The 18321-nt window shown below is 40.8% G+C and overlaps 1 long non-coding RNA gene across 1 annotated transcript in view; it reads right to left on the bottom strand.

Annotated features, from left to right (window-relative positions):
* Nucleotides 1-6817: 6817 nt before the first annotated feature.
* LOC124977670 (uncharacterized) overlaps nt 6818-18321 on the bottom strand; it is a 49535-nt gene continuing 38031 nt past the window's right edge. Inside the window, exon 3 of the long non-coding RNA XR_007107226.1 lies at nt 6818-9229. This is a non-coding gene — a long non-coding RNA (uncharacterized LOC124977670). The remainder of the gene's footprint in view (nt 9230-18321) is intronic.

Here is an 18321-nt window from a genome sequence, read left to right as displayed (position 1 = left end):
CTCAAGTGACTTCCTCAAGGTCAGAGAACTCCTAGAAGGGCAGCGAAGCTAAAGGTCAAAGAATCCTGATAAGTGTGATGGGGGTAGACTGTGGGCTTGATGGGGACAACAACAGGAAGTGAGTACACACAGTGCTGGTGGCATGGTGGAGTCCAAGTCCACAGCCAGGAGCAGAGGTACCAGGGTCCATCTTCACTTGCCGTGAGTTCACACACTGAATGGTGTTTCATCCCTGGGCTCTCTGGAGAAGCTTCTGGATCTAGTACTTCAAGAAGAACTCAAGAGCCATGATGGAGAACCCGGTGCATTTCATTGAGGAAATGGGTTGGGAGTCATGGGAACTGGACATCCATGAGGGTCATTTAATTCCTGACCCACTTGCAGAAGCTGCCAGCCATCTTCATCCCACACACTCCTGGCTCTGCTTTTGCTCTCTCCTTCCCTATATCATTCCCCTTTTACCTTTGTTAATCCTTCAGCCTGAAGAATCAAAGGGCTGCAGTCTTCCAGTTCCATTCTGTAAGTGCTGTACTGAGAATGTAGGCAGAGGCCAGAGGAGGAAAATAACCCGACCTCTCCAAGGAATTAGCTAGAGAAGGACTTTAATGGTACAGATAAGGAAAAAAGGTGATATTTTTACTTGTTCTAATTCTGCATTATTTGGGTTTTTAAAAACATCAAATATGTTACAAACAGTTACACAATTTTTTAAAAATGTTTAACTGAGAGAGCCAGACATGTTCTGTTTTAATAGAAAGAAAATAATTCATCTATAGTGCCACAATTAGCCCAGGAAGATCACATAGCACATGTGCAAAGAAAAGGTCTTCAACAACAGGTTCTGCCAGTCCAGTAGAGAGCAAGTCGAGAAAACCCATAGTAGAGGAGTGGTAACCAGATGGTAAGAGAAGAGCCACTTCCAAAATTCAGTTAAGGTTGTGGAGAGAGGGCACAAGCAGAAGGAGCTCCTGAGATTTGGAAAACTTGAAGCTGACAAGGAAAATAAGGAAAAAATAATGGCTTCTGCCATTTCTGAAGCCAGGAGCAAATGTTCAGAATGTAGGGGAGACAGATGGTAAGAGAGGTGAGAGGGCAGTTAGGGGCGCTGCACTGAAAGTAATGGAAAACTTCCAAACACATATAAAAGTAGAGAGTATCACTATATTGACCGTTCACATATGCCTCACCCAGCTTCAGCAGCAATCACCCCTTCACCTACACCCCTTTCCTGGATTATTTTGAAACAAATTCAAGACATCACACTATTTTGGCACTTCTCTAACTTTAGCATGCATCAGAATCCTCTTAAGGGCTTATTTAGACACCAATGGCTGGGCCCACCATGGAGCCTCTGATTCAGTAGATCTGGAGGGGCTGAGGATGGCCATTTCCAGTAACTTTTCAGGTGATGATGATGCTACTGATCTGGGACCACACTTTGAGAAACAACACACTTCCCTATTTAAAAATAATCATAATGTTACCACTGCACACAAAAATCAATAATTTTCCTAATATCATGTATGTATATATACACACACACACTTTTATTATATGTATATACATATATATGTATTTTTGTAGAGACACATTTCACATTTATATCTTTAATTCATCTGAAGTTTACCTTCATTTATGGTGTTAGATAGGGATCAAATATCATTTTTCTCATGAAGTAAGTCAGTTTTTCCTATACTGTCTACTAAGCAACCCAACTTTTTCCATTGTTTTTCTTATACTAGGTGCATACACACCCACACATATAAATGCACACACATTTACACTTCGGAGTACTTTATTACCCTCGCTCCATTTACCTGCTTCTGTCCCAGTGCCGTAGTGTTTTATTATGTAGTATTGAAGTGTACTGGGGCAAATCCTTCCTCCTTGCTTTGTTTTTTTCAAAACTGACTCAACTAATTGTGAACCTTGGGTCTTTTCTTCCATATAAATTTTGAATGTGTCTTCATTCCCTGAAAACATTTTCATATCTTGAAATCATTTTGGATTTTTAGTTTAATTTTGGAAGAATTGGCATCTACATGTTAAGAAATCTTGTCCACTATCCTGGCATGTATCTTTGCTTATTCAAGTTTTATGTCCTTTAATAGTATTACATTTTTCTCCAAAATTTTATTTTGTATTTTGTTTAGTTGACTTTTAGGTACTTTGTAGTTTTGTAACTCTTGTGAAAATTAAATGATTTTATATTGTGTTTTCAGTTGAATATTACTTGAAGAAGGAGTCTACTGATTTTTGTAGGCAGATCTGGTTCCTGACATCCTTGCTGAACATGAATATTAGTTCCAAAAGTTTTGTTAATTCTGTGAAGTATTCTATGCAGATAACCAGGTCATCTGTAAATAATGACAGTTTTGCTCCTTCCTTTCAAATCCTTATTCCCATTGCTTCTTTTTCTTGTCTTATCCCATTGGCCAGGCTCTCCAGTACTATGTTGAGTAGTAACAGTTCTTAGAAGGAATAAGGATCTGTCTGCATATGTTATCTGCTTCCTATGCCACTCAGAAATTATGCCTGCCCAAATGTACCCACAAGCTCTGTCTTCTGCTGGTGCAGGACTACTGATTCTATTTTGTCTTGCAGTGGAATATGTCTGACCATAATCTTCGCATGGTAATGTGGGAGAGGAAAAGAGCCCAGATTAAAGCTTTCCCACCTGTGGCACTTGTCTTCTTTCCCTTTATGACTACATTCCCTTATAAGACTACAGTTACATTCACAACTACCTGGGACTCAACCATGTGTCCTTCTAGAAGCTACTCACAGTTACTACATTGGGGTCTCAGATCTACCAACTGCCCCATTTCTGAGGCACTAGCAGAAATGGGTTGAGGGAGCTAGCTAATAGCTTCTGTTGGCTTGCCATTTGCCAGGAACCAGAAGCCAGAGTAATTTTTTTTTTTTTTTTTTTGCACCAGGGATTGAACCCAGGGACATTTAACCAATGAGCCACATCCCCGCCCCCGCGTCCTTTTGTTTGAGACAGAATCTCTCTGAGTTGCTTAGGGCCTAAGTTGCCATGGCTGGCTTTGAATTTGTGATCCTCCTGCCTCAGCCTCCTAAGCCTCTGGGTTTCAGAGTAAAGTTTCTGAAACAGTAACAATCATGAGAATGCTTTAATCAAAGGCCTTTGAAGACCTTCATATAAGCTCTGTAATACAGTATTCAAAAGATCTCAACAAGATGGCCTCACTTCCTTTTCCACTTCCCACAACATACTCCACATTCAAACTCCCCTGGGTACTCTTTCCTGAATAGGCTGTGCACTTTAAACCTGTTTACCATTTGATTCCCTCTCCATGGAATTCTCTTACCCCTCCTTTGCATTAAGAAATCCTGGGGCTGGTTATGGCTTGGTGGTAGAGCACTTGCCTAGCATGTGTGAGGCACTGGGTTCGATTCTCAGCACTACATTTAAATAAATGAATAAAATAAAGGTCTATCAACATCTAAAAGAAAAGTTTAAAGAAAGAAATCCTACTTATTCTTCAAATCTCAGAACAAAAGTTGTCATCTTTATGAAGTCTACTCAAGTTCATCCCAACGATATAAATCATTCCTCCTTCAATGCTCCCCAGAGCACTTATCTGTTAGATTTGCCTTATACTTTGTTGTTATTTAACTGTTCATAAAATGGTGACCTCCAGAAGAGCAAGGACTGACTGTGTTTATCCATATCTCAATTTCTGATTCAGTTCTTAACAGGTGGTGGCTTGTTAAATGTTTATTCATCAAATTAAATGATAGAGATCACAAATTGTAGGAAAAAGAAGTTATTAGTAAGAATGAATTACTGTCCTTGGGTAATTTAGGATTGGGTAGGACTTTACAGAAGTGCTGTTATCTTCAATTATAATTAGTAACATGCAAATAGGAATGAAAACACACACTGTAACGTCCTACTCATTTCCTTTGTGTGATTAGGTCTTTTAAATCTCCTATTCATTCTGTTTGTCTGATTAAGTCCTTCAAGTGCTATGATGGCAACTTTAACCCTGTGCAGCAAAATGAACCTGCAAAGTCTAATGCATAGGAGCTGGGAGCAATGGTGCACATCTGTAATCCCAGCAGCTCAGGAGCCTGAGGCAAGAGGATCCCAAATTCAAAGTCCTTAGCAACTTAGTGAGATCCTAAGCAATTTAGTGAGAACCTGTCCCAAAATAAAAAAATAAAAAAGAACTGGGAATGTGGCTCAGTGGTTAAGCACCCCTGGGTTCAATCCCTGGTACAGAAAAAAAGTCTAAGACATAGGTGCAATTGTAGAAGATAGCATGTGGTTAGATATTTCTGGGCCTCTACTCCTGAATAATCTTCCTAGTTACACCCTCAGGTGGATATCTCTACACACAGTCCGTAAAATGTACCTATATACAAGTGAAAATTATGAAGACAAATGGAAATTTCTGTTGAAATGCTTACCTTTAATTTTGATAGTTATTTCTACTAACTGGTATTGCTATTTGTCCTATGAATAGGTTAGCCATGTTGTGGAGGAGACATGAAAAAGGTAAATGAGTAAATCGAAGTAAAATTAATAATATTTATGCTCTTCATTTTCTTTAAATGATATACAGCAGTTTCTTCTGTGTGTTTATCCTTTTTGCATCCCTAGGCAGTAGGTTAAGATGATACTATTATCACTTTTGAAAAAATTAAAATAAGGAGAAATTAATTTTCTTTAGCAGATTGTTGCAAGCAGCAATGACCCTCAATTTGTTCAGACCTCTCTGTGTCCATATCCTTGGATAATACCTTTCACACTGAATCCAGGGTTGGCCATGTAACATGTTTGACCAAAGGAACAAGAGCAAATATGACATAAGAAGACATTTAAAAGCATTTGCATATTATAACTTGCCCTCTTTTGCTGTTTTTTTGTACCCTGAGGCCATCATGGTGAGACCACCATGTGAAGCCTGGGTTAGTCTACTAGAACATGAGAGATCGCAGGAGGAAAGACAAGCCATCCCAGCTAAGTCTTCTTCAGCCAACCACCTTATCAATCTCCAGGCATATAGGTGAGGTCAGTCAACAGCTGCCAACAGAGACCTGCCACTCCAACCTAGATCCGGACAACCACCCAAATGACTCAATGAACCAAGAAAAATAATTTTCTTGTCATTTTAAGTTACTGTGCTTCAGGGTGGTTCGTTACATAGCAAAATCTAACAGGTATATCACCATGAAAGTCTAGTCAGGATGGACTAGGGGTCCTGATCCCTCAGTTCATGTTCAATTGCTCTCCTTCTACTCTTCTTCAGAGGTCAGGCTTAGATATGCAAAACTTAAGGATATTATTTTGGAACTTGGATATGACCAAGTCTCACCTTGAATTTTTCAAGGGAAAAGATCAAGACTTGATTTTTCCAACTGGCTTAGTACATTACTTTATTCATAAATATGCTCAGTGGGGAGGGTATTTCTTTTCTGAAAAGGAAGTAAACTTATATTTTTCTTACAAGTATGAATGGAGGAGCTACCGGTGGTATATATAACTAAAAATTTATGTAGGGTACAGGTATTTTACAAAGAAAGTTACAAAGAAAGTTTTATAATACAAAGTTTTATAATACAAAGTTTTATAATAACAAACTTTACAAAGAAAGTTTTATAATAACAAAATTTCCTAAGAGATAGAACAGAGCAGATGGAAAAAGTGGGACTGTATTTTACTGAAGTTTTTTCCTCCATGGCCCAGGCCAGAGTCTTGCAGAGCTGCTGCACAACTTCAGGGAGATCCAAATGAGCCAAGCTCTCCTGGAGTTGTGCAGTGTGAACTTACTCAGTGGTACCTGGGGCCCCCGCCCGGCATAGGATAAATGTTGAGTAATGAATAAGTGCATGCACGCACATGTTTGGGGTATTTAGCAAAGTTTTAACTGGAAAGAAAAACCAAATTAGAATCTCTGTTGAGCAGGTTCTCAGATACAAATCTCCTTGTTTTTGATGTGACAAAGTGAAAGAAATTACCTAAATAAATAAATTATATAGATGGACTACAGACTCAAGAGAAAAAACTTTCACCAAATCCTGCAGGTTAAAAACAATAAAAAATAAAAACTCATTTTGGTTAATGGTGACACCTAGTGGTGTATGAAACCATGAGTTTCCTTGGATTTTGTTGTACATGCTAGGGGGAGGACAAGTCCTAGGGTTTGGGGACTATAGCTCCTTTCACAGGCCTACAGGGTCAGCAGGCGGGTGCCGCTCCAGAAGGAGGGCTGCCCAGACCTTCTGTGCTGCTGTCACAGAAGACTCCAGATTAATGCCAGAGGTGGGGGGATGCTCCCTGCCAGCGAAGCAGGGCCCACTTCCATCAATTGTTCCTGCCTGCCCATGCCTCTTGGCTTGCATCTTACTCTTTTCCTTCTTTCTTTCCTCTTCTGCTTTTACTTGCCTTTTATTCACCCTCTTCTCCCTTTTCATTATCCTCCTTGCTCACTGATGCCTCCCAAAGACATTGCAAAACCCAGAATGACATTATCCACTATGGTAACCACTACTCCATATGACTACTTAAATTTAAATTCATTAAAACGAAGTATAAAATTCAATCCCTCAGAGTTTGGGGTATAGCTCAGTGGATTGGGTTCAATCCAAGTACCACAAAAAGTAAAGAAATAAAAAAACAAAAAATTCAATCCTTCAGTCAGGTTGGTTACATCTCAAGCATCAGGAGCACTAGCAGCTGCCATGTTGGATGGTGCAGATACACTTGCATGCATCCTGTTGGAGAGCACCAGCCTTGAACTTGGCTCACCTACCTCTTCTCATCTCTTTTCCTTTTCAACACCACTTCTCTATATGCCAGTTCCTGAAGCTGTCAGCTTTCTGCTCCTCCCCCTCCCTCTCCACTTCCTTCGGTTTATTGGGTAGCTTTCTGTTTTCTGTTTATTATTATGTAAACTCGTTAAGGTGACCTTGCCATGGTGAACACAAAACTATATAATCATATTGGACAGTTTATTCAAGACAATGATTCACAGCATCTTGTTTTCCATGCATTGGAACACATCAAAATATTTTTAAACTCAACACATCAACACATCATTTAAAACAATTATACCCCAGGCCCTTTTCTTTTTTAATCCACAGTTTCCTACCTTTTTACCTTGTCTTGAGTTAAAGTAGCTTTAAAATTAAACAGTACATCTTTTAAAAAAAAGTCTGAAAATACATATTTTATGCATAGAATAGCTCTAAAATGATACACAGCAAACTGGGAACAGGTTGGTGTTTGGCTAGAATGAGGAAGATGTTTACTTTTTATTGAATATCCTTTTGTAGTATTTGAATTTGTACTTGGTGTGTGTGTGTGTGTATATGAAATTTTTAAAATTAAATTGAGTTATAAATTACTTTTGAAATTAAAAGTAACACCTGAAAATAAATCTCACAACACTGAAGAATCAAACCAAAAATATTCCAGAAAATTGAGCTCTCAGAAAGAAACTAACTTTTGGTTTTTGTTTGTTTGTTTTAAGAAACAGGGTCTCACTATGTTGCCCAAGCTGGACCTACTCCTGGGTTCACGTGATCCTCCTGCCTCAGCCTCGGATTCACTGGGACTCCAGGTGCATACCACCATGGCCATCAAGAATGGAGGTCATTAGGTGGTGATGTGTCTATTTTAAAAGATAATGCAAGGAAATATAGGACCATATTGACTTCAGGTTTATTTCCAAAGACAATTTGCCAGAATCCTGGGACCTGAATGCCCTAACAAGGGGCCCCTCCTGACTGTTGCATTAGGAAGAGAGCTTTCCTTAGAGTCTGTGTTTCTTTAAGACAGGATTTGGGAGCCATCATGCCTACATCATAAGTACTAATTATACTACCTAGTTGATAAAAAGGGAAACTGAGTCAGGATCCAGTGAATTTGGTGTGAGCCAGGGTTTCATCAGTGCTCCTGATTTCCTGTAAGGCTACATGGCATCAAAACCATATAATCAAATGTCCAGACCGAACTGTAGCATCTCTATGTGGATTATCTAAATAAAGCACTGCCTGGACCATGCCACCCAGGGGAGTTGGTTTGTGGTTCTTTCTGACTGTGGACTTCTAAGATGCCAGTCTGGCCTTGGGCGGAATCAAAGTCCTCCTCAAAGAACAAAGGTTTATAGTCAGGCTCCCTGGGACCATGTAGGAGTCTGTTTCTAATGAAAGGCTCTCGGTTCTCTGTGTTAGGAAGGCAAACAGCAGCTCGTCCCTCGGCACCAGCCACTATCCTTAACCCTAAGGCAGACTGGCAATGGAAGATGGAACCAGCAGTATTGTCAGTGCCACAGGCGCTCTTGAAACATTTCTAGCTCACCCTTGCTTTTATAGAGAGAGAAACTGAGGCCCACAGAGCTTAGGAGGTTAAGTGACCTTCCCAAGATTATGTAAAGGCTGGTAGTGCCAGAGCCTCCGGCCAGACTGGCCAACCCGGCAGGTACAGCTTCAGTTAAGCCATCCCAACAGCCCTGGACACCCCTGTGCACAGACCCTTCTAGTCACGTGCAAAGAGTCAAACTCCTCACAATGTTCAATTACCAATGTGAAGAATGGAACGCCAAGGACTGCTCAGTGTGTTTTCAGGTCAGATTTTTAAGACCCATCTGTGCTAAAATTGTATCCACTAGCACCTGTGGCTACTGAGCTCTTGACATGTGGTTGCTCCAAATTAACTTGAGCTATTTGTAAAATACACCTCAGATTTTGAATACTTCAAATGAAAAAAATAAACAATCTCAATAATTTTATAATGATTATATATCGAATGCATAATATATATGTATACTATTTTAGATATTGGGTCAAATGAAAGATGTAAAAATTCATTTATCTATTTCTTTTGTCTTTTTAGATCATGACTAGTAGAACATTTAAAATTATACATGTGACTCACATTACATTTCAATTGGACAATGCTGAACTATACAACATAGACCCTTACCTCTACTTTATAATGTAAGACAGAAGATTATAGTATAATGAGCTCAAGTGCACATATTTAAGGAAGGGAGAGAGAGTGGAGGAGGGAGAAGAGACAGGGGAAGATGACTTTGTGTCTGCTCTGGAGTGTAAAATGGGTCATAATGATTCCATTGTTCCTTTGGGTGATGCTGATTCCTGTGCTTGACTCCCAGAGAGTGAGCATCTCACTTTCCCAAGGGTAGATTCCAGTGCTTTTCTTCCTGCACCAATATGGATAATCCTCAAAAATCTGATATTGAGAAAAAAAAAAAAAAGAAGCAAAATGTTGGTACATACAGATGATTCACTTTATATAAATTGTAAAGCTGAAAAACTATATATTAAACATAGATATGCATGGGAATTATGAATACCATCTAAGGACAGAGGTTCCCTTTGGGAAGGAAGGAAAAACTGTTTGAGGAAGGCTTCCATTGCATCTACAATAGTCTTTCTTTAGCTAGACAGTGGCATGCTGTCAGTTGATATTTATTTTCTATCCTTTGTGTATGCTGGAAATATTTCATAATAAAAGTGACTTAAGAAGCATACTTTTCACACATTGGTTATGTACTAAAAGAGGTAGCAGATGCTTTTGATATGTGGGCATTTTACTTGCCTACTATACCTATTGCAAATTTCTAGACTGTGCCCTATTTATCTCCTTTAAAAGTCCATTTCTATTCTGCACCCTGCATATGTGGAACATCCAAAGAAAGTAATTGCTTTAAGCTCCAAGGAACTACTTTTCTTTAAAAATGCAAATATATGGACTTGCACAGGGAGACACAGTGACTTGAGGATGGATGCCACATTGTTTCACTTATCTAGCCTGCAGAACAAACCACCCCTAAGACTTACTGGCTTAAAACAAAATGATTTATTATTTCTCACAATATGATGCGCTGGCTGGGTGTTTGTCCTGCTGGTCTCACCAGGGCTCACGTGTGTGGTTTCTTTCGGCTGGAGCTTAACTGAGCTGGAAGATCTAAAATGGCCTCACTCACGTTTGTCAGCTGGTGCTGGGTGTCAGCTGGGGCAGCTTGGTTCTACAGATGACCTCTCAGTCTCTGCATTGTCTTCTTGTGTGGCATACTCAGGACAGCATTTCAAGTAAACAAAGGCAGAAGCTACAGATTCTTTTAAGATCTGGGTCTCTGAATTCACAGGAGGTCAATTGAGTCACGTATTGTTCAAAGTAAGTCACAGATTCAAAGGATAGAAAAATAGACTCTGCCTCTTGGTGGGAGGGACTTAAAATCTATGGTCATATTTAACTACCACACACATACATTAAAATACTTAATTAATATTTTTAAAAATACATATAATACACAATAAACTCAAAAAAGTCTCAATTTCCACAACTTCCTTCAATTGGTTAAAAAAAAAAAAGGGATCTATCATTAAGCCATTGCCCCCTTCCAAATGCAGAAGTCTGAATTCTCTTTGAACCTAGATAAAGTTCCTTTTTTTAATGGAAGAATAAAGAAGCTGGGGCAACCAGCCTATCTTTTAGAGGGAATGATGAAACCCAGGCCTCCTCAGCAGGAAGCATCTGGTACTGCTTGATGTTTAACTGTGTCAGTTCTGGATGAGGGGGATGGCAGAACTTTCTACTTGAAGACTGAGCATCATCAATTTTCTAAACTGATTTTTGGTCAATGTGGAATTTTGTGTTTAGTAAGGCAATTCAAAGGACACACAATAAAGCTAAGAGGAACACAGATGAGCAAAAGGGGAGGCAGCTATTACAGGACACCAGATGCCTAAGTTAACTACGGTGTTAATTAGATGTTATTATGACTTGTATTAAGAGAGGAAAAGAATGTCAGCTTTGTGCCACAGACGATATATATGGAATAATAAGGGGAAAGGATACACATCTAGAGTAGGACTATATTAAACTTTAAAAGTGGAATTTGTAAAAGAGCTTCTCTTCCAAGGAAAAAGGAAAATAGTATAATTTTGGAAGCAACTGTTTGAGACAACTGCTTTTATATTAGGCCATTTATGCTGCTGTAACAGAATACCATGGACTAGATAACTTATAAAGGACAGAAGTTTATTTGTCTCCATTCTGGAGGCTGGGAAGTACAAGATCAAGGTGCCAGCAGTCTGTGTCTGGTGAGAACCAGTCTCTGCTTCCAAGATGGCACCTTGGATGCTGTGTTCTGGAGGGGAGAAAGGCTGTGTCCTCAGTGGCAGAAGCCAGAAGGGGTCAAAGGATGAGCTCCATGGGCCAAACCTTTTTGTAGGGGCATCTAATCACATTCTCAGGGTGGAGACCCAATGGCCTGATCACCTCTTAAAACGTCGTGTTTTGTTTTCATACTATCACATTGGCAACACTTGAATTTTGGAGAGGACACATTCAAACCATATCAATCCCCGAACCATAACCCCAATAGGTAAGACTGTACTCAGTTAAAGGAAACATGTCTTAGAAGTCAGATCTCAGGAATGGTCACTAATGAAAGAGTGTGAATATATTGAGGAGATGACTGATGATCCCTGTGGATTCAAAGAGCATGGAATAAAATCATGGGCTCAGGGACCCAGGCTGAAAGCAAGGGCAAAATGTAAGCCAAGTGAAAACACTCCAAGATCCAGGCAGCAGGAAAGGGTGATATCTGTCTGTGTAAGAATAAAGGAAAAAGGAAAAGGAAGGACCTGAGACTTCTTCATCCTGGACATGCAGCCCAAACAGGCCTATGAACAGTCACAAGGCACTCTGCGCAGGGATACTTAGGAGCCCGGATGCTTTGGAGCCCTAATCCACCCCTCACTAGCTATTTGACCTTGAGTGAGTCACATGACCTCTCTGAACTTCAAGTTTTTATCTGTAAAATGGGAGAACAAGTTGATGCACAGGGTGTCTGGCATGCAATAAGGGCTCAGTACTTAAACAAAGGTCAGCCTTGAGTTCCTGCTACTCTCCCTGAAAGGTTTAAGTTCATGCTGTGTTACCACATTTCCTGTCTCCTCACCAGCTCTGACATTAAGCTCATAAAACATGGGTCCTGACTTAAGCATAGCAGCTTCGGGTCTACCAGTAGGAGTGGTGAACAGTTTACCTTCTGGCCTGGATCCAATTGGCCCAGTAGCAAACATCAGCTTGGCTTCAACTTTTAAGCATCTTGTTGCCTTCAGAAGCAAAGGTGAATAAGGCCTAAAAGCCTCAGACAATTTTCAAGTGTCATCTGTAGGACTGCATCTGTGTTTCATTCCAGATAAAAATGCTAGCTTTCTTAATGTGGATTTTCCTTCCCAGGAAGTCTTTAAAGATAATTTGGATATCTATGTATCTGAGTGCTCTTTGCCAGGAGATAAGAGGATAGAGAAATAATATATTGAGTTTTATTTTTAAGCCCAAAGTAATCCTCAGGAGTGGTTAATTTGCTTAACAAATAATTGCTGAATATCTACTATGTTCCAGTGAATAGGAGTGCTCAGGTGAGACAAAGGAAAGTAAAACATAGTCCTTGCTCTTGAAGAGTTTATGGTCCAAAGGGGGCCAAAACTAGTACACAAATGATAACTCTCAAGGCATAATGTGATGAGGACCACAGACCAGGTACGGATAAATTGAATCAGGGGTTGCAAAGAAAGATAGCATTTTTTTTAAAATCAGCAACATTCTAATAACAAGAGCCTGATAAGTACTAATTTTCCTTTCTCTGTGCTTTCTTTCTTTCTTATTTTTAAGATAACTGATTTTTATTACTTTTGTGGATAGAGATTTCTTTTTAATTTTTAAATTTTGTTTTAATCAGTTACATACGACAGTAGAATGAACTTTGATACATCGTGTATAATGGAGTATAATTCCTTATTCTTCTGATTATACATGATGTAGAATCCCACAGGTCGTACAGTTACATATGTACATGGGGTAATGTCTGATTCATTTCACTATCCTTCCTAACCCCATACCCACTCTCATACATTTATGTGATTTTATGGTCAAGTCATGATAAGTTTTGTGTTCTTCTAAGTATTGTGTTATAAATATGTCCTTTTGCCAAATAGTTTTCATCATCATAATTCCCACCTGTTGGTGAGTGTAATTACCTTTCAAATCTCCCATTGTAAGATAGGCAAGCTATTTCCAGTCTTTTCACATTGAAAAATTATGGGGTAAGGGATATCTTTATGCATGTAGCTCTTTCCTTTTCTTATTTTTCTTTAAATATTTTTTTAGTTGTAGATAGACACAATACATTTATTTTATTTATTTATTTTTATGTGACTCACACATGCTAGAAAAATGCTCTACCACAGAGTTACAGCCCCTGCCAACTTTTTCCTTCTTTAGTATCATTTTGTTTAGCTCAACTCTGCAAAGTAGGGTTGATGGGGGTCAAAGGTCAAGAGTATTTCTACTTTTAAAAATATATATGATTCTATTGTTTACTCCAAAGTTTGGGTCTCTGTGTTAGGCAGTGTTCTCCATGCAGAACCAATAGAATATAGAGATATATAGGAAGATGTTTATCACAAGGGGTTGGCTGTTCTGGAGAAGTCCCACTATCTGCCATTTGCAAGCTGGAGACCTGGGAAAGTTGATGGTATAGTTCTAATAGTGCAGAGTTCAGAGTGCAGAGAACCAAGAGTGCTGGCATCTGAGAGAAGACATGATGTCCCAGCTCAAGCAGAGAGCAAATTCACCCTTCTTTGCTTCCCCACCCACAGCTGTGTCCTCAACAGATTGGATGAAGCCCACCTACCATGGTAAGGGTGGCTCTTCCAGGAACACCTCACAGACACAACCATAAAGATTTTTACCAGCTCTCTGGGGATCCTTTGGCCCAGTCAAGTTGACACATAAAATTAACCATCCCAGCCCACTTACAATGTCACCAGCAATAGATGGATGTGTCTGTTTTGTCAAAACAATGTCAGCACTGGATGAGCTGGTTTTGGTTTTCTATTAACTTGCTATAATATTATAGCTATTCCATGATGACTCCCTGTTATTTTAACTCACATTTCTTTGATAACTATTTTCACATATCTTTCTTGGTTGTACCTCATATAATTTCCCTGTTCACAACAAATTGAACAAGATTTCGACTGGCATTAAATGGCCTAGTCAGGCCTATAGAGTTAGGACAGTGCAATGTATTAAGAAAAACAGGGTGTGGGTTACACAAAAAGAATTGGTGGAGATCACACCAGAGAGGAAAAATGAATGCCAGTATGTGGTAAGGTTTGGTTTTGATCTTATAGGGAATTTTTTGTGGGGGGAGGAGTAGGTATTAGGGATTGAAACCAGAGACACTCTGCCACTGAGCTATATCCCCAGTGTAGCCTCAAAATAAAAATAATGTCCAGGCTGCAATCCTCCTGTCTAAGCCTGCCAAGTTGCTGGGACTACAGGCAGGTGATAGCACTCCTGGCTCCTGTAGAGGTTTTTAGTTTAATTTGTACAATATTCCTCATAGGAATGAACAACTGGAGTTCCCTGTCTCTTTTAACTCTGATGAACCTATGGGATCTGCAGGCAGAAGAGCCAACTCCACATGTCCCTGTCACTTCTAACCTAAGTCCTAAACTCCTTTTCTTCTTTTCCTCCTGGAATCTGCTGATTCCTATGACTTTTGCTCTACCTGGTTCCTCCTCACTTGGTCCACCTCCTCCCTCTTCAGTTTCACGTTCCTGGAATCCACGTTCTATCCTACTGATGTGGGTTCTTTCCACCACATCCAGCCCAGGGTCCACCAGTGGATTCTGGGTATTGAACCCCAGGTTCTGCACTCTTCGTGGGCTCCCTCAGGGATGTGTTCCCTCTGTCTTCCAGGAGGGTTAAAAACTATGAGCACATTAGAGTATCCAGTATCTTTTCTCCTCTACCAGGAAACAGCCAGATACCCTGAAACAGAGGAGAGGGTATGTTGCCCTTTGAGAAAATACCTCCTCTTGGTTCCTGAGATCTACTACGCCTGAAGTGCTTCCAGTCTCACAGAACTGATGGGCCTTCTGAAGAATCTTTTTTTTTTTTTCAGTCAGCATTTCTCTAACTACAGTCTCATGTGCTGCTCAAAGAAGCAAAAGACGACCAACAACATTCTTCCCTTTCCTGCAACAAGAATGTTCAGCATCTGACTCCAAGCTCTCAGAAGTACCCATGTACACAGCAATGCCCTGTCCATCCAGATCTGCAGAGCAGAGATCCCTTCAGACATCTGTAGCTCAAACCACAAGTCTCCTGATACCCACCTGGGTGAGGAACAACCAACCATTCCTCCAAGGCAGGCAGAGGAGAGGCCAACCCTTTACCCACAGAGTACAAGCACAACAGCCTCCCCATTAGTGGGGTCTTAATGGAAAGGGCTGCACCCAGGGACTTGGGGGTGAGGCATGGGCTTGGCCACACTTTGTTTTCCTGAAAGCATCTGTGGCTTGCACCTTCATTAGAGGTCTTGCTGAGAGTGGTGTCACTGAATCCCAGTGGTCTCTGATGAGCTGCTTTCTGAAAACACAATTCTCTGCCCAACCCACAAAGTCAATGTCATTCCCTCTAAATGTTCTCAAAATGGGTGTTGGGGAAATGTGGGGGTTCTGACTCTGGGTGCTCTGTGTGGGCAAGCACTTCTCTGTCTCCATGGCAGGACAACGTGAACTCATGTCTGTGGCAGCCTTTTGCAAACAGCAAAGAAAGAACTATACACGCATAGGGGATGATGACTGACTTATAGCACTAGCCACATCCCTTACAACCTTCCTGGTGTTGGAGAATTATCTGCAGACAGGGTTTTTTGATATTTAAGCAGGTTGCCTGGCTTATCAGGTGGGTTTCTCAGCCCTTCCTTTTTTTTTTTTTTTTTTTTTAAGACAAGACTAGATTAAATCATGTCCTCATCAAACTGAACAGACACCCCAACTGGGGTCTGACCTGGGCTGTGACAATGATGCCATACAGATTCTCAGTGCGTCCTTACATTTGCCTTGCTCACTCCCTTCACTCCCTTGCTTGCTCCTCCTTTTTGGCAGCTCCAAAAAGTAGAAAAACAATTGCTTTTGATCCTGGATTACAGTTTGCTCTCCTATTGTGGGAGAGCAATTATTAACTTGTCTTAACTTGACATTTAAAAACATCTCCATATCTGTTTTTTATTAACTATATCACACCAGACAGTTCAGGACAAGTGGAGGAAAACATTAAGCTTTGAACATTATCTTAGCGACCAGTTGGAGGAAAACAGAAAAAGAACAATCCCATCAACATGTACTAAGTGCCTCCCTCCACTAGATACTGCACATTCTCATTCTCACAATAACATAAGGACGATTATTGCCATTTTAAAAACAGATGTTTTGGTTATTGGAATCATCAATAATTTATTTTAATTTTAAGATGAAAAATAAACCAAACTTTATGTCTAGATTATCAGTGCGATGGTTTGGGAGACACTTCTCCCTACCAAAACAAAAACTCCAGCAAACCTCTTGGCTTCCCAATTTTGTATTTTCTCTGGATACTTCCCATCTGTTTTTCCTTTGGCAGGCCCACCCCTGACCTTTGCAGGAGGTGGGTCAAGAGTTTAAATGGGCACTCCCTGGCCCACAGCTCCTAATGCTTCCCTGTGTACCTCTATTTCTGTTTCTTACTACCAAGAACCTTGAATGCATGTTTGCCAAACAACCTTGTCCAAGCTTCATTCATGTGTTCCCACCAGTAAAGTGCTGCCCTTGGTCACTTCTTGGGTACCCATGTGTGCATACAGATGCACAACCTATCTTTGAAAGAGTGAATTTAGGGAAAACTTCATCAAAAGCCCTGGAATGGGGCTTGGAGTCTTGAAAGCCAAGAATTCCAGGGCCCCAGGGTCCTAGAGCTTGATCTGTCCTTAACTCCTCCTGGGCTGCTTGTTCTCCCACCAGAGGGAGGGACCCAGCTAGAGGAAGGCCTGAGCAGACGATGTTATAAAGCAGAGGGAATAAGACAAGGCCAGCAACTGCCCTGTGATGCAGCCTCTGTGTTTACTCCTGGTGCCAATGCCATACCATCTGGAAAGTTCGGGGCAAAAGATTTGGTTACCCTGGGCCCAGAGGACCACCATGACTGCTGCATGCAGGTGCATGGCGAGCTCTGGGTCCGCAATATCTAAGACCTGAGTGAACAAATCAGATATTGGGCTTCTAAGAACCAGACTTTCCAAGAGAAAATAAGCCCTTGTATTTTCAGGAGATCCAATGTGCCGACGTGGCAGGGAGTTAGAATTTTCTAAACCGAACAGCCTCAAAGCAGTAAGCCAAACCTTTCAGTGAGAAAATGAGGACAGAGTTTCAAAAAAGAGAAGGGAAACTCATTTAAACTAGCCATAGGCAATCCTGTTTGATGCTAGATGTGCGCTTTCTAAGAAGTCTGTGCGTCCATGCTAAATAAGAGAAAAATACTTAATTCAAGGCTTCTCAAAGGTTTCTACTGAAAGACCTCTAATGATGGAGCCCCAGACCTTGCACTGAGGAGCCTGGGGCCATTGCTCAAAGTTTCCCTGAGAAAATGGAAAAATTCTTCCAAGTTTCATGTTTTGTTTTCAAAATGTATGTAGTTGTACATTTGCTTCCATTAAAATCCTCATTTGATGAAAGGGTTAGGGCTGCAGTCATTCAGGTCGTCAGGTGTGAAGTTTCTGCTTCTAAAGGGAAGTCTGAAGCAGGGAAGTGATCCAAGTTCTGGCCAGATATTGTGACTGATCAATCGCCTAAAAGATTGGTTTCAGTCAAGACACATGGGGACAGAGATGGCTACTGTCTGATGTGAAGGATTCTGCTTTTGAGCTGTAACTCAAAAGACTGGTTTGCCTCAAGCCTCAGTTGGGTCTAGCAGCCCTGCTGGCCTTGTCTGAGAAGTGCCCTAGAGTCAAAGAGGGCTGAGTCTACCCCTGTGGGAAAGGGGAGTAGGGGGAGCAGCTTGGAGAAGAGTTTCCTAGGAGCCCGACGGTGACTAACAGAAAGGAAGAGACCATCACCTGTCAATCAAGCTACAAATCATCTGGAAATAGAAACCTAGCACCTAGGAGCCTGAAAAGGAGGCAAAGCTTTTAGAGCCAGGTGGAATGGGAATGTGGTACATATTCTATAGTCTGGATCTTGAATGTCCCCCAAAGACCTGTGTGTTGATAGCTCAGTCTCTAGTCCTTGGCACTATCATGAAGTGGTAGAAGCTTTAGGAGGTGGGGCCTAGGGGAAAGAAGTTAGGTGGTTGGGGGCATGCCTTTAAAGGAATTATTGGGACCTCGATCCCTTCTCTCTTTCACTTCCCAGCCACCACGAGGGGAGCAGCTTCACTCTAACACATGCTCCCTGTCATGAAAACTTTTCACAGTTCTGAAA

The sequence above is a fragment of the Sciurus carolinensis genome, chromosome 2 (assembly GCF_902686445.1).
Source record: "Sciurus carolinensis chromosome 2, mSciCar1.2, whole genome shotgun sequence".
In the NCBI taxonomy this organism is placed as follows: Eukaryota; Metazoa; Chordata; class Mammalia; order Rodentia; family Sciuridae; genus Sciurus; species Sciurus carolinensis.
Note: the sequence above shows the minus strand (reverse complement) of the source record. Positions and strands in the feature narration are given on the sequence as shown.